Below are 23,065 nucleotides of genomic sequence, written 5' to 3'. Positions count from 1 at the left end.
CAGCAATGCTACTTCCCAGCCGTGTGGCCTTGAACGGGCAGAAAATGCCTTTTTATGCTTCAGTTTCTCATTACAGTGAGGATTAAAAGAAGGAGAAGGAGCAGGAGGAGGAGGAGGGGGAGGGGGAGGAGAAGAGGAAGGAGCAGGAGAATTAAGGAAGGAAGGGAAGGAGGGAGGGAGGGAGGGAGGGAAAAAAGAAAAGGAGGCGAAAAGCTTTCGCATGCGATGTGATAGCTTGGATTTTATCCTGAAACAGAAAAGAAGACATTGGTGGAAAAACCGGGAACTCCCAATAAAGTCTGTCGTTTAGCTGATAATAATACACTGGGTGTTAATATCTCGGTTGCGACCAACACGTCTCGATTCCGGAAGACGCTAGCGTTATGAGAAATTGAGTGAGGGCCAGGGGAACCCTGTCCTCTCTTTGCAACTTTTCTGTGAATCTTAAAATTACTCCAAGATAAAAATTTATCTAAAAAAAAAAAGAAAACCAAAAAACAAAAAACAAAAGCAAAGTGCTCAGAATAACGTCCGGCCAAAGTAAGCGTTCGGTGAATCGTGACTATTATGTAACTGGGACCATCCAGTTGTTCATTAGCTCGGAGAGGGCATCAAACTATTTCGCACGTCGCGAAGAACCTTCTATGACGTCGGGCACCCGGGAGGGCTCCCCGTGGCAACTCGCCTTTCGGCCTTCCTCAGTTCCCACCCCTGGCCTCCGCTTTCTTGTTACCAAGATTCTGAGCGTGCGTTACCTTATTTTCAGACCGTATCGAAGCTCCATATTGCAAGTTGGTTGACGATTCTTTGGAAGTAGGCGGGCTATCAATAAGTAATGAAGACATTCATCAATAAGTTACTCTGTTTTTCACCCGCACTGCACACGGAAGCTGAACCTCTCTGATTATGGGGTCTTGGGAAGAGCGCAGGTTTGGCCAGAGGAGAGCCGGGTCTGTGAGTCTCAGCTCCACTCCTACGGACCGTGTGCGGGCAACTAGGTGAACTGGGAGCAGCCCCCACCTTCCCAGGGCGCTCCGAGGTTTCCTTACGCTAATGCTCATGCAAGCCCTTGGCAAAGCCCATCTCCCTGACCGCTGTCTCCCCCTGCGGCCGAGACTCGGGGAGGTAGTGTCCACCTACAGGGAAATCCGGGCCTGGGACCAGAACCTGCCCAGTGGGACTCACGTCTCCTGGCCAACCGCTTCTCGCGGTCACCTGTGGCCCCCCAGCCCCATGTGGGACGGGCTAGTCCGGCTGCCTGACAGGGCTCCGGGCATTCACCCAGGAGGTGGGCCTGAGGCCGGCCGGCCGCCAGGGCCTCACTCCTCCCAGGTCTAGTGCTCAGGCCCGGCCAGCCCCTGTGCACTGCTCTATGGCTTCACAGAACCTTGGAGAAAGGGTATCACGGCACCTCTGATTCCCTAGCAGAGGGATGCTGCCTCCAGATAACCGTGGGTGGGGAAGGAATGACGTGTGCACGATTTATCCCTGGTCATCTCCGGGGCTGGGGGACCAAGGAGGTGATCTTGAACCACGAGGGGTGGGGGGTGGGGGGTGGGGGTGCAGAGTGGTAGGGGAGAGGGGCCACCTCTGATTCCTTTGAGGCTGGAGGACTCAGTCCCTTGGACCCTAACTCCCTGGCACTCAGCCTCGAGGCAGGCTAGCGAGGGAACAGCGGAGGCCAGGAGTCCCTGCATCTGAGGGCCCTTACGCTGAGTCCTCCCAGGATTCTGCGCTCCTGCGGGGCCCTCCCCCAACCAGGAGGCCCCTTGCCCTGCTGATGAGGAAGGGCCGCTCTTGCTGAGGAGTCCTGAGGCAGAGAGGGCTGTGAAAGAGGGCATGCAGTTGGCAGCTGAAAGGGTGCGGGTCCCCGGATGGTGCCTCCTGGGAAGCCATTCCGACTAGGGGCTCAGCGGTGTGGCACCTGCCTGCCCCGGGCTGAGCCAGGCAGGCCCCCGATGGTACCGGGCAAGTGGGAACATCCCAGAGAAACTGTGACACATAAACCGCCGAGAGGACCCTGAGAAACCCCCACGGGTCCCCTGGGGCGGCGGCGGGGGGATGGGGGGACAGCATTCATCTCTTCTCCAAGAATCTGGCCTCTGCTCTCTAACGTTTTTCTCTCTAGAAGACAGAGAGAACAGGCTTACTTTTTGTTTGTTTGTTTCCAGCCTGTTTGACAAACAGAGAAACTGAGGCCCAGACAACTAAGTAATGGCCCGTCAGGAAAGAGCTGGAGGGGACACAGAGGCCTCGCCACCCCAGAGCGGGCTTCTCCTACTGAGCGCTGTGACCCAGCACTCTGCCCTCGCCCCAGGGCTCCGTCTAGAAGTCTCTGTTGGCGCGGAGTAGCCAAGAATTTGGCTGTGGGTCCACTCTTGTGAATGCTTGGTTTGTACACCCTCAGCTTTATCCCAGAGCCTCGGGCTTCTGGAAAGGGTGGGGCTGGGGGAATTTCAGGACCTCGACCTGGAAGGAATTCCGGGAGACCGGCCTGCCTCTCACTCCACCGGCCGCTGGAGAAGGCCTGCCTGAGCCACAGACTTGCTCGGAGATCACAGTGAGGATCCCCTGAGCCACCCGTCCGTCCCTTCTTCTCTCTCTCCCCCCTCGCACCCATGGCGCCTGCACGGGCGGGACAGCCAGATTCCTCAACATGGAAGTCACAGCCCATTTCACTTCTGGTAAATGGCATTTTCATAGGGTCACAGAACGCAAAAACTTGAAAGGATCTTATTGATGGGTATGACCAACTCCCTCTTTTAATAGATGAGGAAGATGAAGGCAGAGAGGGAGGGTGGCTCCCCCCGGGGGTGGCCAGTGAGTCAGTGTAGGCAGGGCCTGGGCTAGAACCCCAGGCCGGCTCTCCCGGACCCTGCGGCTCTGTCTGACCTCCCTTCCCACTTTCCACTCCAAATCCCCAGTGCTCTCGCCAGAAAGGACTACAGGAAGACTGTGATCAGGTCAGGGCAAGAGCTGGGGACAAACCCGAATGCCTCAGTGGCGGGGAGGGGGAGGGGGGCCCGCAACGTCGTGTCAGAAGAGGAGAGCCAGGACCTGGGCGGGGGGAGGGGGTGACTGCCACACCGATCATCGTCCCGCAGGCCGAGGATTTCTGCACCTTCTGGCTTTTTAAAAGCATCTATAAAATACAGTTTTTAATGTAAAATAGTCCAACACTTAAATATAGAAACAATCCAAGGTTAAAAATAAAACACCCGGGACTAACTTATGACCGGCAGTAGAATTCAACTGCATCATGTTTTGATAGACGAGGAATCTGAGGCACAGAGCGGTGGCCCTCCGGAGACCACGCAGGGACCAGTGGCCAGTGTGGCTGAGTCATTTGTGGGGAATCCCCCATGCGGGTCGTGGCCGCACCGTTGACAAGATGGCATCCCCCGAGAGCACACTGCCAGTATCTGGCCCCCGCCCCGACTCCTCCGTCTGTAGGTGATTTGCCTTGAAGGGCCTAACCCTTGGCCTTTTGTGAAGTGCTCCCTATGGTCCACATTCCCCAAATCTCTCTGAGCGTTCCGTGTTTTTTTCCTGGACATGTCCCTTTAAGACTCCAAAGTGGGCCAGAACATTCTGCGACCCTGCCGGAGGCTGGGAAGGACTGCAGACTCCCTTCCCTGTGCCAAGCCCTTCCCACATACCATTCCCCTTGCCTCTGGACATTCTGCCCTTCGCGGTCCAGCTCAAAACAGCACAGCTGACACTCCAGAAAAATCTCATAAAGCCGAATTAGGAGCATGTCAGCAAAAGGGGAAAATGAGATCATGGCCAGCCTGCCACCTTCCCTGGCCGGCTAGATCCACCGGCGGGCCGTCAGTCCTCATGCCCTCCCTGACCCCTCCTGCGTGTCCAGCCCTGTGCCCAAGACAAGGGGCCCGGGGCAGTTAAGTGAGGAGGTGACACACAGCCTCGTAAAACCATAGGAGAAAGTCAAGTGCAGAGATGAGCACAGAGGATAATAAGGGTTTGGTGAGCTGCAAGGAAGGGGTGGCCAGAATAAACAACGGCTCCGCCGAGAAAACGGGTCTGGAGTTTTCTCGAAGACAAGACGGAATCGGTGTGGAGAGCTAGCGAGGAGGGGAGAGAGCATTCAAGCGTCAGGCAGGCGGCGACATCGCCAGGGGCGGGACATGTTGGGGCAGAGTGGAGGCTCGGCGGCAGCCCTGCTGTCCCAGCTCTTGGGCGAGGCCCCTCACTGATCTGAGCTCTGCTTCCTCACCCGCAGGCGGGGAATTGGGCCAGATGAGCCCCAAGTCTTCTGCCTCCTTGAGCAGGAGATCTGCTCTTGCTTCTCTCAGCACCCAGCTTACACCCAACATACGCACTCCTTGAAAGAACAGGTGAGCGAGTGGTGTAGCACAGACACCAAGCCGGTGAGAAAACTAGGAGAACCGACCCCCAAATAAGCCCGTTTCGCATGTTCGGTGTTTCAAGGCACTTCCCCATCTGCCTCTCAAGGCACTGCCCCCACTGGAGGCAGACAGTGGGTTTCATCAATCCTGTCCGACAAGTAGGGAAACTGAGGCATGAAGCGTGTTAGGAGGGATCCGAGGCTTACCTGAATGGTGACCTTGGACAGAAACGGAAACCATGGCCCCGCCCTTCCTGGTGCCGCTTCCTGGGGACCTGCCTGCCTGCGGGGAGGGTGCCTTCGGGTCTGCTGCTTCGAGGGGGTCTGTGGTCAACCATTGGGTCTGCACCTGGGTGGGAAAGTCTGCCCGCAGACCCGAGCACCATCTGCAGGTGCAGCACTTACCAGAATAAAGCCGCCATTTTGGTTTCTATCTGAGTGGCCCTGCAGGGATCCCTCGATATGTTCTGAACCCCAGGAGGGGGAGAGGAGTGTTGTCTCTGCAAAACCCCAACAGGGGGCGTGAAGCAACTCGTTCAGAGAATCCCAGACTTTACCTGGGGGGGGGAGGTCCCCTGACATTCAGCCTCCTACCCTTTCCGGCCCGATGAACACTGCCAGAGAGGAACAGGGGGCGCGGGAGAGGCACCCTGGTGGGTCAGGTGTGGGCAAGTCTTGCTGGAGACACCCACCTGTTTTCTGGGAGGGGGCACGGTGGGGGGGTGGGGGTGGGGGAGACAAAAGCCTGAGTCTCTGCATCTTTCAAACGGGGATAGTCTGCTGATCGCGTGATGTTGATGTGAGCAGATCCTTCCTGTCGGGCAAAGTCACTACACAGGTATACAAACCTGTACCCAAAAAGGTGTATGCGATGAGGGATTTACCGAGAAAAGGTTAATGGAGAAGTAACCTTTCATTTGACCCAAGGATTCTCCGAGTTGCAAAATGACCCACTGGGTTTCTTTAAGTTGCAACCCCCTGCTGGCCCCTCTCCTCTAGGCTAATTTAAAATAGGGGACAGGGGCACCTGGGGGGCTCAGTCAGTTAAGCATCAGACTCTTGGTTTCGGCTCAGGTCACGATCTCACAGTCTGTGAGTTCGAGCCCCCGTCAGTCTCTGCGTTGGCGGTGAGGAGCCTGCTTGGAATTCTCCCACTCCCTCTCTGCCCCTCCCCTGGTCTCGCGCACGCTCACACATACACGAGTGCTCTCTCAAAACCAATAAGGAAACATTTAAAAATAAATAAGTAAAGGGGCGCCTGGGTGGCGCAGTCGGTTAAGCGTCTGACTTCAGCTCAGGTCATGATCTCGCGGTTCGTGGGTTCGAACCCCACGTTGGGCTCTGTGCTGACAAGCTCAGAGGCTGGAGCCTGCTTCGGAGTCTGTGTCTCCCTCTCTCTCTGCCCCTCTCCTGCTCACACCCTGTCTCTCTCCCTCCTTCAAAAACGAAACATTAAAAAAATAAAAATAAATAAATAGATAAAACAGGGGGCGATTGTAAATGCTCTGATTTATCAGGAACTTGTCTGTTTATAAAACAAAGCTCAGGTGTGGAATTCTGTGAATTCATCCCCGTGCTCACCAAGGACCCTTTACATTCTCTGCGGCCTCAGGATGAGGTGCCAGATGAACCCTACCTGCTAAGTAAGGCCCCGCGCCTCCCACCTATCCGCCAGAGTTCTCCTCCCAGGGCCGCCCCGTGTGAGGGCCTCGAGGACTCAACTCTTCCTCCCCACACTCCCAGGCCAAGTTCACGTCCATCTCCTGCTGCCTGGGACCCTCCTCTGGCAGAGACTGTTGGTTCCCTTCAAGGACCCGCTCTTCCCATGGCCTTTAGTAATAGAACTAAAGGCCCTGGTCCCCAGGCCCCCTTGCCGGAGGCCGTGTGGCCCGGAGCCCATGCTCTACCAGTGACACATGAGGGAAATAGTGTGTGCCAGGTCTGGGTCATGTCTGGCCTTAAGGGGACTGGTGTTTCTTCAACGTCCACTTTTCTTCTTTTCTTTCCGTCGGCTGAACCCCTATGATGGCAGGGGCTGGGTCATCTTGGACCATATGATAAAAGTTGCCAATGGACAAGAGCAGAGCAATACAACGGATGAATCTCGGGTCTCCAAACCCTTGAAACTGCCATCCTGGCCCTGGACTGCTTCAGATATCACCACGGTTCCGTGAAGGAGAAATGCACTTCCATTGAGGTTAAGCCCTCGTTCTTTAGTTATGGCGGCTGGACCCCATCGCTTTGCAAAGCCCTTTCCAACCATTCTTCAAAACGTACCCGGAGGCCACCAACCCCAGGAAGTATGCCCCGATCATGCCAGTGATAGCCGGCCTCGCCTCCCCCATCCCAGAAGGCATTGTCAGAGCCAAATGTTGATGCACCAGACCCTATCGTATTTCATGTTATTCACTCCCGTGTAGAGTGAGGCAGATCAGGAGTGCTTAGCTTGGTGTCTCTTTCGTGGGCACAGTGCCTTCCAGACAGCGCCGTAAGCCTCTGCAGGGCAGGGCCGGGTCACAGACCTCTGTCGCCACCATTCCCGGCGTGTAACACTCAACTGAGACTCGGGGGCTTGACCTACGTGTCACCAAAAGGAACCGATAGGAAAAGGAAGCAGCCAAGGCTGGTGGGGTGTGGCAGGGGACAGTCCCGGCGCCGAGCCTTTAAATACAACCTGATGTCAGAGAAGTCTATGACATGTAACCCCAGAAGAGGACTGCTATAATCGGATTCTTCCGATGTGGAAAAATAAGGCAGGCCGACTGCTGCTGCCATGGAGAGGCGACAAATGTTTGACCTCGGGTGTGAGGAACGCTGACTGATTCTGTGCTGTCACAGGGAGAAGGGCACACCTGTTCCAGCTGGAACACAGTCAGCCCCAGCCAGCCACCGTCAGAGAGACCAGCTGGAGTCCTGGAAAAAAATGGATCATGCTAGCTATTATGCAATGAAGCTAGCCAGCAGCTGTCCAAGATGGAATAAACTGCCTCATGAGGTAATGAGCTCCCTGACGCTCGAGGCAATCAAACCAGATGACCACTGGTGGGGATACTTTACGTGGATTCCAGTTTCAGACTGGGGAAGGAGACTGCTCTGGGTGGCGTGAGGTCTTATGAAACTGTGATTTTTCAGGCTACGGGTGTGCGTGTCTGATTCCCACTCATTGAGGACCTGTGACATGGCAGACACTGACTTAACCTATTTATACACACCGCTCTTCCTATGTCATCACCATTCTCCTCCCCCTTAGCTACCTCAGCATGCATTTTCGAGCAACAAGGACATTTCCTCATACAACCACCTATCATGGCCTTTAGAGCAATGTTTTTCTGGCCCGAGATCCAATCAGCTCTCACACGCGATGGTCAGGTCTCCTTAGTCTGGAACGGCTACCGTGCTTTTATATGTCTTTTGTGACCCTGACATTTGGGAGGAGCGCAGGCCGTGTATTTTGTAGAATGCCCCTCACCTTGGCCTTGCCTTATGATGCTTCCTTGTGATCAGACCCAGGCCCTGCGCTTTGAGCAGAAACATCACGGAAGAGATGCCGAGTCCTTCCCAGGGCAACTCGTCAGGAAAAAGTGACATCGATTCGCCCGTCGACGGGGACGTTCCCGCTGATTGATTTGGGGTTAGGGTGACGCAGGTGACATTTTTCCCGTTCTTTGGGGAACGCGGTCCCGTTTTAAGCCCAGGCTCTCAAATCCAACGGAGCTGGCTCGTGTCTGCACTTCAACATTTATTGCCAGCTACGTGGCCTTGGTTGAATTACCTAAGCTCTCTGAACGTGTGAAACAACGATTGTGCTGCTACCTCTCAGGGATGTTTGCAGGAGCAGATGGGACCAGGTGAAGCGCTGGGCAGTGGGCACCGGTGCCTGGCACATCGGGGGTGCCTGGTGGACATCAGTCGGCTGGGCATCTGCCCGAGGCTCCGGAGGGGACTGATGGAAGAAGGGGTCCCAGGAAACAGCAGCAGAGGAATCCGGTGTCACTGGTGCTGTCCTGATGCCCCGGGCTCAGAGAGGTGCCAGGGACGGGAGCAAGTGTCTACTCACGACAGATAACCCTGGGCATAGGAATGGACTAGCAAGGTAGACCCATGGCCACGAGCCAAGTGTGGACTCTGGGGTCCAGCCCATCTACGGTTGTAGCCCATGATCTGTGTGAATTAGCTGTCCTTGGGCAAGTCAAACAACCTCTCTGAGTTTCCGTGTCTCCCTCTGTGAAACGGGGGTGATTCCACATCTCTCGTGAAGTTGTAAGGATGGTGAGATTAATGGATGCCAACAGCATGGCCCGGTTCCCGGCATACAAAGTACAGACACTGATCTTCCGGGCCAGGATCCCAGTCCTCAGCTTCCTTCTTTAGAAACGACTTCCCTGGAGTGCCCGGGGGGTTCGGTCGCTTGGGCATCCGGCTCCTGATTTCTGCTCAGGTCACCATCATCTCACGGTTCATGAGATCGAGCCCCACATGGAGCTCTGTGTTGACAGTGTAGAGCCTGCTTGGGATGCTCTCGCTCCCTCTGCTCCTCTCCCCTGCTCGTGCTTTCTCTGTCTCTCTCTCTCTCTCAAAATAAGCAAACATTAAAAAAAAAATGCCTTCCCTGACCACACCCCCTGAGGAGAGAATCAAACTTTCCCTAAACACTCTTGGGGTTGTGTCATCTCACACCTAGCAGGACCAGAAATTGGTACAATTTCTTCCTGGAGGACATTTTGCCAAACGGGGATTTTGTTGGTCAGTGTTCTTAGTTGTTCTTAGAAGCCATTCAGCTAGCTTAAGCAGAAATGGATTTATTAAGGAGAATAGATACCTCCCAGAATCATCTGGAAGTCGAAGTAACACACCCCGGGCTGGGCGTCCAGGGACATGTCCCAGAAGCACAGACCAGAACTGGCTGTCACCGGAGCGGCTGCTTCTGCCTTGATCAGAAGGGAACGGTCACCATAACTCACGATTCCAGAACTGGGTCACCTGCGTCCTGATCTGTGGTGGCAAAGATGCTCCATACCACTGGCCGTCCCGCCTCGTGACTCAGCCTTGAATCACACTCCTAGAAGTTCATCTCATTAGCAGAGCCCAAATCGCACCTAGAATGCACACTGTAATGGAGTCTTGGCTTTTAGCCGTCCATTATCTAGACACACTAGAAGGAGGTGAAATATGTTTTGAACGAGCCGATCCACCAAATCAAGAACCATGAAAATGGTCACCTCTAGTAATTGTCATTGCTTTTCTAGGAATTCATCAGAATTCCGAATTTTCTAGGAATTCATCAGAAGGAAATTGACATAAACAGTATTTTTTGTAAAGAGGGAGGAAGGAAGGAAGGAAGGAAGGAGAAGGAAGGAAAGAGAGAAGAAATGAGAAGGAAGGAAGGAAGGAAAGAAGGAAAGAAGGGACGAAGGAAGGAAGGAGAGAAGGAATGAGAGAAGGAATGAGAAGGAAGGAAGGAAGGAAGGAAGGAAGGAAGGAAGGAAGGAAGGAATGGAGGGAAGGAGGGAGGGGAAAAATCCATAAACAGGGGGTTGGTTAGATAAATTTTGGAATTGTCATAGGAGAAAAATTTTTGACCAATAAATATAAATTATTCAGAAATTTTGAATAATTTTGCAATGACATAGTATTAAGGAGAAAAGGCAGCAACCAAACTATGCAGAGTGTGATCGCAGTTTTACAAGCAGGGCACATACACGCACGTTATCGAAGGAAGTACCTGAAGGTGTTTGTCCGGAAATCACATGGGATTTTTTTATTTTCTTGTTTACACTTTGCTAGATCATCTACGCGCTCTTCCAAGAACACGTATCGCTTCTTATAACGAATTGTTTTCGAGATTGAACGATGACATAAACAAAACGAGGTAGTGGCGGCCTTGCCTTGTGCAGGCGCGGCCGGCGACAAGGACAGGACTGGAATCAGGGTGGAGGGAGGAGCGGGACTAAGTGACAAGAGTCGATAAGAGAGGGACAAGGACCAAGTGTACAGGGTGGGCAGAGGCCATCTCGCACTTATCTGGCATGTAAGGGGATGTCTATAAACATTTGTTCTGTACCCATACGAAGAAATCGTCAAAGGGCTTGAAAGCAGCCAGTTCACAGCAAAAGGAATACAGACGACTTGGAAATGGATGAAAAGGTACGCAGCCTTAATCAGAATCAAAGAAATGCAAACTAAAACCCGAGCGATTTTCACTTACCAGATTGGCAGAGATCACAACGTTTGCTGAGAACCGGGGGAGGTGCCCGACTAGACTCCTGGTTGTGGGCTGTGCCCGGCCCTGAGGGGGATTTGTAACATCTCTCAGAGAGGGAAATGTGTGCGCCCTTTGATCCGGCTGCTCTGCTCCTGGGAGTTTATACCCAGGTAGAGTTGTGCGTTGCTCATCTGCAAAAGAGGGAACACACAGGGGTGTTTATGGCATTGGTGTTTATCTTACCAAAGATCAGAAGCTGGGTCTTCAGTAAGGGTCTGCCTAGACGGTGGGGTATCCATAGGACGGATTACTTGCTGAAAAGGAATCATCTCAAAGATGTATTTTTAAGCACCGAAGTCAAGGTCAAGGGCAAACTACATAATATCCTATCCTGGTAAGAAGAAAAAACACATGCACAGATATCGTTGGATACGATAGTCTATTTCTGGTGTCCCTGGGGAGAGAGACCGGGGGAATGAGGGTGTGAGCTCGAGCTGGAATTCGTCGTTTATACTTCGGTACTGGGTGTGATTCGATTACGTTCATGTGTTACCTTTTCAATTTCAACACAGAATTTGAAAATAAATACTCTTTGAATTAACCGTCGGGCTAGGAAGCCAGAGAGAGAGGCATTTGGGGGTGAGGAGACGAGCCATAGGGAGCCGTCGATGGTTCTCGAGTAGGGCAGCGCAGCTTCTAAGTGGTATTTGGCAGGGAGAGGAGCTGGGAAGCTGGGCCAGTCTGAGGCATGAAAGTCACCGGGCAGGCGGGCTGCCCCCAGGGGTGAGGGTGGGCGGGCAGAGAAGGGTTACTCCATGGGGAGCCTCTTTTTATCCGCCTCTCTCTGGATGATTCTCCCTGTTCCCGACCCGTTACGCCTCACAAGTTTCCCAGGCGAGCTATGGAATAACTCCATCTTTTGTCGGGGCAGATAGTTTCTTTCTTAACCATGGTCTCTCAAGCACCACTCTACTTCCGTCTGCTGGGTTAGAGTCCCTTGTCCTTCCTCTCATTCATTCCCTGTGCTCCCGCCCAGATGGAGCCTGCTCTCGCCCCACACACAGCCTCTATGCTCCGTTACCTGGCTCTCCTGTCTCAGCCCGCACTGCCCCCTTCCCCTCACATGCACACCTGCTCCCCTCTTCCTGGTACCACCCCAGAGGGAGCCCTGTGAGACAGATTACAGATGGCCTTTCTCCTCACCCTGGCTCAGCCAGGCTCCCAATGAGGTTTATGATGGGTCTTATGCCCCAGGAAGAGGGGAGGGGGGTGGGAGAGTGGAGGGAGAGTGGGGTTGGAGGGGAAGGAAATAAACCTGTCCTGCCTTATTACACCTTCATAGGCGTACTTATTTTAATACGAAATCGTTTTAAATTACAGTAAAACCTCGGGCCACGGGCATATTTCGTTCGGGAAACATGCTTAAAATCCAAAGCACCTGCGCAATCGGAGCGAATTTCAAGACCCATTGGCTCGGTTGTGATGACGTGAAGTTCGGCATCACGTCCTACTCAGACTGCAAGCCAGCGCTCCTTTATCAAGTTGAAATGTAGTAGAAATGTTCGCTGGTCTCGCAGAACACCCGCAGAACAAGTTACTCGCAATCCAAGGTTTTACTCTATTTGCCGTGGAGTAAGACAGATGCTCCTGGAGATGCCCCAAACGGATCCTTTTGTCCCATAGGGTTTCTCAACCTCGGCACTATTGACATTTGGGGCTAGATGAGTCTTTGTTGTGGGGTCTGCCGTGTGCATTGTAGGATGTTTAGCAGCACCCGTGGCCTCTATCCACTAGACTCCAGTAGCCCCACCCCCTCCAGACAGACAAAAATGCCCCCCGACTTTGCCAAGTGTCTCCTGGGTGGCAATATGGCCTTAGTGAGAGCCACTGCTGTAATTTCATGTCCTCCCCAGTACAGGACTGTGTGCTCGAGTGGGGGAAGGCATCGGTGCCTCTCTATTATCGGTCTTTACCCAACATCATAATGGGGAATTTTTGGTCTTGTAGGGAAGGCAGGCAGCTGTTGGCTTGGTGCCCCCTATAAATCACAGCACAGAGACAATCTCTACTTTTCCACGTGTCCCCCGAGAACATTAACCTGGAACCCCAGGCTGAACCATTTGCAAAATCCTGAGATTTTCAACCTCCATATAACTAGATTCTTTCTGGTTCTTGGGTTTTTCACCCAGAACTACCAAGAGCTCTGCTTCTTAGAGTCTTTTATTGTTAGGTCTACAAGGGCAATAAAAACCCTCAAAGGGTTTCCGGGACTTCAAATAGCTCCTTTAAAAATTAAAAAGAAAGAAAGGGGAAAGGGAGACCTCCGACCCTTGTATTTTGTTACACGCTGAATTAGACATAAGGAGGTTGTCCTTAAAATATTTCCCACCCTTTTGTGGCTGCCTCGTATTTTAGGGGAGTTGGCCCATGTGTTGCCAACTGTGTGGGACGTAGCCTAGGATTCTGGGGCAGTCCACTGGACCATGAGGAGGAAGCCTGAGTAGCATGGCCCAAGACATCCAAGAGTATGGATATTGTACTGTGGGCTCGAGCGGTCAGGGAGAACCTTGGAAAACAGCAAAGCCTGGATATCTTTACAGTTCTCAACATCTTCTGAATATGAGATGCACTTTCAGCCCCTTGGCTCTTTGCTGAAGCTCTCCCTTCTGCCTAGAAAGCCCTATCTCCTTTGTGTACTTACTGTCCTTACTCTTCCAGGAGTAACTCAAAGTCTCCTCTCTTCTTTGCTCATGAAATAATCAGACAAGTGAGCAAAAGCATGTATAAATTTATGTACGCATGCATGGTGAAAATAAAATGTATATATTTCATTGCAATGTGGTTTGTAGTGATGAAAAAGTGGAAATCAGCTAAAATGTCCAATAATAGCTAAATAAATAATAGTTAAATAAATTAGGATATAGTCATATAATGCAAGATCACCCTGCCATAAAATATTGAGGATACAAATGGCTATTGACTCGATTAGTTGAAAGAAAGTTAAAAACAGCATAGATGATTTTATTTTTTAAAAATATGTTATACAACGAGGATTCTGGGAAGATGATGCAGTAGTGAGCCCCAGGAATCTGTCTCCCCCACCTTAGACAACAATTGCAGAATCTGTATAATGTAACTATTTTAGAACTTGGAGGGAGGCCCATTGAAGGCTTTCAAGTTCCAGGAGAAGGCTTGGATGGTAATTTGGGTCAATTTCAGCTCTTAACTTAGTAGCAGCTACCCTTTGCCCATGCCCAGCCCCATGGCAGGCAGCTGTGCACATGTTCCAGAAGCAGCCCGCACACAGCTTGTGGGAGTCAGGATGGCCCATAAGTACCCCGTCCTCAACCAAAAATCCCATATCCTACAAAACTGGCCTTTTTGCCCTTCCCTTCCAGCTGAAGCAGCTTCTAGGGGATTTAAAGGGCCCAGCTCTTTTTTTCTCTGCCCTTTATTTTTCTTTCTCCCCCTTTTGGTAAAAACTAAGGACGGCAGACTCCCAGACTTTAAAGACTAGGACATTCAAAAGCAACTGCATTTATGGGGGAGGGTAGAAGCTCACTGAGCATACCCAGGAAAAGGCTCAGAAAAGACCTGAGAAAACCTTAAGTTTGTACCTCGGACTGATCCTCCATACACACAATAACCTAACAATCAAAACAAAAAACAAAAAAAAATGGTAAATCTGGGGTGGGGAGAGGGCTGGGATCTGACTTCCAGAGTTACAACATTACTATATTTAAAATTTTTTTAATGTTTATGTATTTGTTTTTTAAGTTTATTTATTTATTTTGAGAGAGAGAGAGAGAGAGAGAGAGCGAGCACGAGCAGAGGGGCAAAGAAGGAGAGAGAGAATCCCAAGCAGGCTCTGTGCTGTCAGCACGGAGTCCAATGCGGGGCTTGAACTCACGAACAGTGAGATCATGACATGAGCCGAAATCAAGAGTCGGTCGCTTAACCAACTGAGCCACCCAGTTACCCCAATGTTTATTTATTTTTTGAGGGAGACAGACAGAGTGTGAGAGGGGGAGGGGCACAAAGAGAGGGAGACACAGAATCCAAAGCAGGCTCCAGGCTCCAAGCTGTCAGCACAGACCCCAATGCAGGGCTTGAACTCACAAACTGCAAGATCATGACCTGAGCCAAAGTCAGATGCTTAACTGACTGAGCCACCCAGGCACCCCACAACATTATTATATTTAAATGTCCAGTTTTCAACAACAACAGCAACAACAACAAAATCACACAACATGCAAAGAAGTAGGAAAGTATGGCTTGGTAAAAGGAAAAAGAATAAGCCAACGGAATGGTCACTGAGAAAGGCCAGATGGCTGGCCTACTAGACAAAGACTTTAAAACAAATGTCTTAACGATGTTCAAAGAACCAAAGGAAGACACGGAGAAAGTCAAGAAAACTGTATGAACAAAACGGAAATATCAATAAAGAGAAAACCTAAAAATAAACCAAAAAGAAATTGTAGAGCTAAAAAGTACATTAACTGAAATGCAAAAATTCACTAGAAGGATCCAAAGGCATATTTGAGCAGGTAGAAGAAAGAATCAATGAACTCAAAGACAGAATGATTGAAATTATTGAGTCTATGTAACAGAGAGAAAAAATATTTAAGTAAACTTAACAGAGGTTAAGTACCTATAGGTACCTTAAGCTTTTAAGCACTTTGAGCATTTTTAAGCACACCAACATATGCAGTGTGGAGATGCCAGAAGGAGAAGAGAGAAAAAAGGGGGCAGAAATATTTGAAGAAAAAAAGCTCGAAACTGCTGAGTCTGATGAAAGACATGAATATAAACATCTAAGAAGCTTAACACACTCAAAGTGAGATGAACCCAAAGAGACCCACACAAATACATACTGTAATAAAAATATTGAAAGACAAATACAAAGAGAGAAAATACAAATACAAATACAAAGGATCCTCAAAAATACCAATACAAAGAGAGAAAGCAGCAAGAGAAGCTACTCCTCACATACAAAGGATCCTCAATAAGATTGTCAGCATAAGTTTTATCAGAGACTTTGGAGGCCAGAGGCAGTGGGATGATATATTCAAAGTGCTAAAAGAAAAAGCCTATCAACCCAAAATCTTATACCCAGCAAAACTGTCCTTTAAAAGTGAGGGAGAGGGGCGCCTGGGTGGCTCAGTCAGTTGAGCGTCCAACTTCAGCTCAGGTCATGATCTCACGGATTGTGGGTTCAGGCCCCGCATCAGGCTCTGTGCTGACAGCTCAGAGCCTAGAGCCTGCTTTGGATTCTATGTCTCGCTCTCTCTCTGCCCCTCCCCCACTTGTGCCCTGTCTCTTTCTGCCTCTAAAAAATAAAGAAAAAAATTTAAAGTGAGGGAGAAATTAAGACATCTTCATTCTCAGATAAACAAAAGTTGATAGAGTTTGTTATTATCAGACCTGCCCTGCAAGAAATGCTCAAGGGAGTCCTACAGATTGAAATGAAAGGGCTCTAGATAATAATCCTAAACTGGGTGAAGAAATAAAGATCTCAATAAAGATAACTACATAGACAATTTAAAAGTATTATTGTAACAACAGTTTGTGACACAACTTTTTGTTTTCTACATGATTTAAGAGAATAAAACATTTTGTAAACATTATAGCCTAAAAGCAAATATTAGGGGCACCTGGGTGGCTCAGTCGGTTGAGCATCTGACTCTTGATTTCAGCTCAGGTCATGATCCCAGGGTTGTGGGATAGAGCCCTGTGTTGGACTCTCAGAGCCTGCTTGGGATTCTCTCTCTCTCTCCTTGTGCTCCTCTCCCCTACTTGTGCTCACTCTCTCAAATAAAAAATTAAAATAAATAAAAATAAAATAAATAAAGGCAAATGTTTCATAATTTTGGTTAAAAACTCCATATTATGCTTAGAGACTAATGCACTGAAGAAACAACTTTTAGTTTATTGTTTGGGATACACAAAGTATAAATATGTAATTTTGTGATATCAATAACTGAAAGGAGTAGGAATGGAGCTATAAAGAAGTAAAGTTATGTTATTGAAGTTAATCTTGCATCAATTAAAATTAGGATATTATAACATTAGAATGTTAATTAATCTCTTGGGTAATCACAAGGAAAATAGGTATAGCATATATACAAAAGGAAATAAGAAAGCAATTAAAACATTTCACTACAGAAAAAGTAAATAAACACGAGACAGTAATGAAGGAAATGGGGGGACAAAAAGCTATAAACTGCATAGAAAGCAAATAGCAAAATGACAGAAGTCTCCTTGTTAGTAATACCATTAAATGTAAATGGATTAAATTTGCCAATGAAAATACAGGGATTGGAAGAAGGAATTTAAAAAACATGGTCCAAAAGTATGCTGTCTACAGGAGTTTCACTTTATGTCCAAAGACACAAATAGGTTGAAAGTGAAAAGATGGAAAAAATATATTCCATGCAAACAAACCAAAAGAGAACAAAGTGACTATATTAATAAAATCTTCAATATATCAAGAAGATATAACAATCAGAAATATTTATTGACCTGATAATAAGCCATCAAAATATATGAAGCCAAAAAATGGACAGACTTTAAGAAATAGACAGTTCTACAACAATAACTGGACACATCAATACTCCACTCTCAATAATAGATAGAACAGCCAGACAGAAATAAGGAAACAGGACGTGAACAACACAATAAACCAATTAGCTCTAACAGACATAAAGAACACTCTACTGAACAAGAACACATGTTTTCCTCAAGTGCACATGAAACATGTTCCAGGATAGACCATATGTTAGGCCACAAATTATTCTCAATAGATTTATAAAGACAGACATCAATACCACATATCTTCATAATGGGCTGAAGAACAGAAGAAAAACTGGAAAATTCACAAACTTATGGAAACTCAACAACACACTTTTATACAACTGATGGATCAAAGAAGACATCACAAGGAAAATTAGAAAATATTTAGAGACAAATGAAATGGAAAACACAACACACCCAAACATTGGAGACGGCAGAAGCAGTGCTAAGAGGGATATTTATAGCTATAAATGCTTACACTAAAAAACAATAAAGCTATCCCATCAACAACCTAATCTACAATGAAAGGAACTAGAAAAAGAACTAAACCCAAAGCCAGCAGAAGGAAAGAAATAATAAAGATGAGAACAGAGATCAACAAAATACAGAATAAAGAAACAATAGAGAAAATCAACAAAACCAAAAGTTGATTCTTCCGAAAGATCAAGATTAACAAACATTTCGGTAGACAAAGAAAAAAAAGACAGGAGATTCAAATGACCAAAACCATAAATGGAAGTGGCAACATTACACCCAATTCTATAGAAATAAAAAGGGCTCAGAGCAATTACACACAAACACATAACCTAGATGAAATAAACAAATTCCCAGAAACACATGATGTATCAAGTCTGAATCACAAAGAAATAGAAAATCTGAATAGGCCTTTAACTGTTAAGGAATTGAATAAAGCTCAGAGGGAATTTAGGACAAGATGACCATATATCTGGGCCACACTGGCTGATCCCCAGACACTGGACCAGGAAACAGAGGCTTGGACCTCCGCCCGTCTACTCACTCTCAGTGGAAGGCTCTACTAGGCAGAAGGCACCCTCAACCCCTTCCCTCTCCAACACCATATCCCATCCCTCCTCCCCCAGCCCAAGTGTTGGTGCCCTGCCTATGCACAGAATCAGCAGCTCCCTCTTGGGTGTAGAATGAGGTGAAGTCATACATTTCTCCCTCCCAAGCCCCGGAGATCCCTGTTATTGAGGGACCCAGTGGAGGCAAGCATTACCTTCTCCAGCTGCATCTTTCCAAAGGCACATTCCCCATGTTAATGCCCAGGGATCACAGTGGGAATAGCCTGAGCTCTTGTTTCTGCTCCCTGCTCTGTCTGGAGGAACCTGGGCAGGTGGGAGTCATGGCACGTGGAACCAGCCAGCAGAAAGAGTATGGCTGAAGAAGGACAGGGTGCACCAGCTCTGCTCAGGGCCACACCTCCTGGGGAATTACAGAATCCTAGACTCAAAGCTTGGAAGGACTCTTGCATTCAACTCCACCACTGGGTGGATGGGGAAAACGAGGCTCACAGTGGCAAAAGAGATGCCATGGCTATCAGTGGCAGGACTGGGATTAGAGCAAGATGTATCACTCCCAGTGTAGGGTTTTGCTGTTTTCATGAAAGACTTCTGGAATTCTAACGGAGGGCCAGAGAGGGTAAAGAATTCATTCAGTCACAGAGATAGGAAGTTGAGATTATGGGATTTGAAACCACGTCTATGAGACTCAGAAGACCACGATGGTTCCATTAATTCATCATGGGCTGTGTGTGTGTGTGCGCGCGCCCGCGTGTTTGGGGAGTGGGGAATAGAGAGATTGAGATGGTGACAGGGATGGTACTAAAGAGCTGATTGTCCACTTCTCAGCCACATCTTTTGGTTAGCCCTGCTTTCACTGACCATCTTCCCAGGCCAGGTCAGGCTCTGCTATCGTGCACCTGCTCCCCAAAAACCCTGTATTTTCCTTCACAGTACGTACCACAGCAGCGATTTGGTTCCACATAGTATTATTTTGTTCAATAAAGTCTCTCCCTCAATACACAAGCAGCCTCATGAGGCAGGACTCTGTCTGTTTCAGCCACCCCTGTATCCTCCTAGACCTAGCCCAGGACCTGCACAAAGTCTGTGCTCGCGGTATCTGTTGAACAACTAGATGAAACGGTGGACAGATTGATATGTGGATATGAGGATGTCTGGATGGATGCCTAGAAGCCTGGGAGGACGGACAGCTGAGTCTCAGCTTAATGGAGACCCGAGATGTGCAGTGACGCAGGGCCCCAGGCCTGGGCTCTGGGCTGGGAGTTACAGAAGACCAGGACCCTATCTCTGTTCCCAAACCTCGCCTGTGTGGTGAGTCACCTAATTTCTGAAAACCACATGCCTCTTTCCACCCCGAGGCTGCCCAGAGGGGCCTCTAAGCCTCAAAGACTGTCAGGAAAACTCAACTCACGCACAATTCCTACGGCCCCTTATCATGGCTGTTTCTTTGATGTGCTCTTTGTGAGTCAGAGAGCTGCTATTGCCTCACTACTGTTGCTGTTTCAGCAGCACGCTGACATTTTTAAAAGAAAAAAATCGGAAGAGGCAGACTCTGTCTTTGGGCTAAGACTGCAGACAGCCCTTTGATTTGATTATAAACGGAACTGGGGTTGAAGGAGGCCAGGATGTCTGGGTGAAAATGGCAGGACCCTCCTATTTATGGCACAAGAAAAAACGCTCCAGGACTTGGGAAGAAACCTCCCCGGCTCCTCCTTTCCTCCAGGAGATCCACTATGGAGCCCCATTCTGATCATTCTGGCATCTGGCTGAACTCTCATTTCCGTTCTTTAAAAAAAAAAAAAATTATTTACGTTGAGAGAGAAAGAGAGAAAGAGAGAGAGAGAGAGAGAGAATGTGGGGGAGGGGAAGGGGCAGAGAGAGAGGGAGACAGAATCAATCCCAAGCGGGCTCCGTGCTGTCAGTGCAGAGCCCTATGTGGGGCTCAAACTCATGAACCGTGAGATTGTGACCTGAAGTGAAGTCAAGTCGGACGCCTAACCGACTGAGCCACCCAGGCGCCCCTCTCACTTCTCTTCTTACCTACACACGTCTTCTTGCCAGAGAGGCAGCCCTCCTCTCGTCTCCACGGCTCACATGTCCAAGTACTGCACAGCCTCTGAGCTCCGCCCAGTTACCTGTTTCTCCACGGCCACCAGCCTCATGACCTGCCTGCTCTCTGATCGCCGGTTACATCCACTCCCCACACGGCAGTTACCTATGTTACTACGTAATGCTAATGTGCATTTTGCAATGTTCCGTGGCAACGTAAAGGAAGACAGTTGTGGTGTCTTGGTGACAGTGGCATTCTTGGGGCCAAACGAAAGTCATCCAACTCAGCTACTTTTCTTCCTATCTGATCTCAGAGAAGTTATGACTCTCAGTTTGCTCATTAGTAGAACTGGTGGGCTGGTTTTGATAGTTTTGAGTATCAAACAAGATAACACCATTGATATGCTCTGTGAACTGCAGGATGGTGCACCTGTATGAAGACTGATCAGTACCTTCATCTTCTTCGTTCTCGCCATTATTTCCAGCAGGAGCGTTACAATGCTGCTTCACCTCCCACGCATGCCGGTGTTATCTTCCCAGCCGGACTGTAAGCCTCCGTAGTGTGGGACCCCACCCCCCCCTTCTGCACCTAGCACAGGGCTACGTTCACAGCTGGTAGCCCATGAATGTTTCTTTTTTCCTTTGTTTTGTTTTTGCTTTAGCTGTACTTTTTTTTAAGTTCGTATTTTAATTTCAATTAGTCGACCTACAGTGTTGTATTCATTCCAGGCATACAATAGAGCAATTCAGCACTTCCCTACATCACCCAGTGCTCATCACAAGTGCACGCCTTGATCCCCATCACCTATTTCACCCATCCCCCCACCGCCTCCCCTCTGGTAACCATCTGTTCGTTCTCTATCGTTCAAGAGTCTGTTTCATGGATTCTCTCTCTCTCTCTTCCCTGTGGTCACTTGTTTTGTTTCTTAAATTCCACATATGAGTGAAATCATATAGTATATATTATGACTGACTTATTTCACTTACCATTATACTCGCCAGCTCCATCCATGTTGTTGCAACTGGCAAGACTTCACTCTTTTGTCTGGCTGAATGATGCCCTGTTGTATATACCCACCACATCTTCTTTATCCACTCATCTGTCCATGGACACTTGGGCTGCTTCCATATCTTGGCTATTGTAAATAATGCTGCTATAAACATAGGGGTGCAGGTATCCCTTTGAATTCGCGTTTTTGTATTCTTTGGGTAAATACCCAGGAGTGTGATTGCTGGATCATAAGGTAGTTCTATTTTTAACATTTTGACGAACCTCCATACTGCTTTCCACAGTGGCTGCACCAGTTTGCATTCCCACCAACAGTGCAAGGGGGTTCCCCCTTTCTTGACATCCTCACCAACACCTGTTGTTTCTTGTCTTGTTGATGTTAGCCATTCTGACAGGTGCGAGGTGATATCTCATTGTAGTTTTGATTTGTATTTCCCTGATGATGAGTGATGCTGAGCATTATTTCATGTGTCTGTTGGCCATCTGGATGTCTTCTTTGGAGAAATGTCTGTTTATGTCTTCTCATTTTTTTTTAAATTGGATTATTTGTGGTTTTGGATGTTGAGTTTATAAGTTCTTTATATATTTGGGGTACTAACCCTTTATCAGATCGATCATTTGCAAAGATCTTTTAGTCTTGTTGATGGTTTCCTTCACTGTGCAGAAGGTTTTACTTGGATGAAGTCCCAAGACTTCATTTTTGCTTTTGTTTCCCTTGCTTTAGGAGACATAGCAAAAAAAAAAAAAAGTTGCGATGGACGATGTCAAAGAGATTACTGCCTGTGTTCTCCTTGAGGATTTTTATCATTTCAGGTCCAATATTTAGGTCTCTCATCCATTTTGAATTTATTTTTGTGTATGGTGAAAGAAAATGGTCCAATTTCACTCTTCTGCATGTTGCTGTCCAGTTTTCCCAACATCATTTGTTGAAGAGACCGTCTTTTTCCCATTGAATATTCTTTCTCGCTTTTCCCAGGATTACTTAACCATATAGTTGTGGGTTTTTATTTCTGGATTTTCTATTCTGTTCTGTTGATCTATGTGTCTCTTTTTGTGCCAGTGTCATACCCTTTTTTTTTTTTTTTAATTTTTTTTTTCAACGTTTATTTATTTTTGGGACAGAGAGAGACAGAGCATGAATGGGGGAGGGGCAGAGAGAGAGAGGGAGACACAGAATCGGAAACAGGCTCCAGGTTCTGAGCCATCAGCCCAGAGCCTGACACGGGGCTCGAACTCACGGAGCGCGAGATCGTGACCTGGCTGAAGTCGGACGCTTAACCGACTGCGCCACCCAGGCGCCCCAGTGTCATACCCTTTTGATTGCCACCGTTGCGTAACAGAACTTGAAGTCTAGAATTGTGATGCCTCCAGCTTCGCTTTGCTTTTTCAAGATTGTTTTAGCTACTCAGAGTCTTTTGGGGTTCCATACAAATTTTAGAATCGTTTGTTCTAGCTCTGTGAAGAATGCTCTTGGTATTTTGATAGGAATTGCATTAAATGTGTAGATTGCTTTGGGTAGCGTAGACATTTTAATGATATTTGTTCTTCAAATCCATGAGCATGGAGTGTCTCTCCATTTTTTGTGTGTCTTCTTCAATCCATGACTGTTTCCTAATCAACTGGTAAGTTCAGGGAAAAAATAATAATAAGTCAAAGGGAGAAGGTTGTATTCAACAAGGATGTCTTCAGAGATCCTGTTTTCTTACTTCCTCTGTCTAAAACAGAAAAGAAAAAAAAGGAAAGCAAGGACATTGTAAAAGACAGCAACCTCCCTACTTGACAAGGATGGTCTCAGACATTTTTTGCCATGGTCCCTGATAGCA

At 48.3% G+C, this 23,065-nt stretch overlaps 1 long non-coding RNA gene across 2 annotated transcripts in view; it reads right to left on the bottom strand.

Annotated features, from left to right (window-relative positions):
- Nucleotides 1-286: 286 nt before the first annotated feature.
- Nucleotides 287-23,065, bottom strand: part of LOC112856180 (uncharacterized) — a 59,632-nt gene continuing 36,853 nt past the window's right edge. The window contains exons 4-5 of one of the 2 annotated variants that reach the window (XR_015252770.1): nucleotides 10,575-10,762; nucleotides 287-822 (exon numbers count right to left, since the gene is read on the bottom strand). This is a non-coding gene — a long non-coding RNA (uncharacterized LOC112856180). Of the gene's footprint in view, nucleotides 823-10,573; nucleotides 10,763-23,065 lie in introns of those variants that run through there. The other variant, XR_015252772.1, reaches the window with a different exon arrangement.

The sequence above is a fragment of the Puma concolor genome, chromosome B3, assembly GCF_028749965.1.
Source record: "Puma concolor isolate L17-30 chromosome B3, mPumCon1.1.hap2, whole genome shotgun sequence".
Classification (NCBI taxonomy): domain Eukaryota; kingdom Metazoa; phylum Chordata; class Mammalia; order Carnivora; family Felidae; genus Puma; species Puma concolor.
This window is presented reverse-complemented; position numbering and strand designations above follow the sequence as displayed.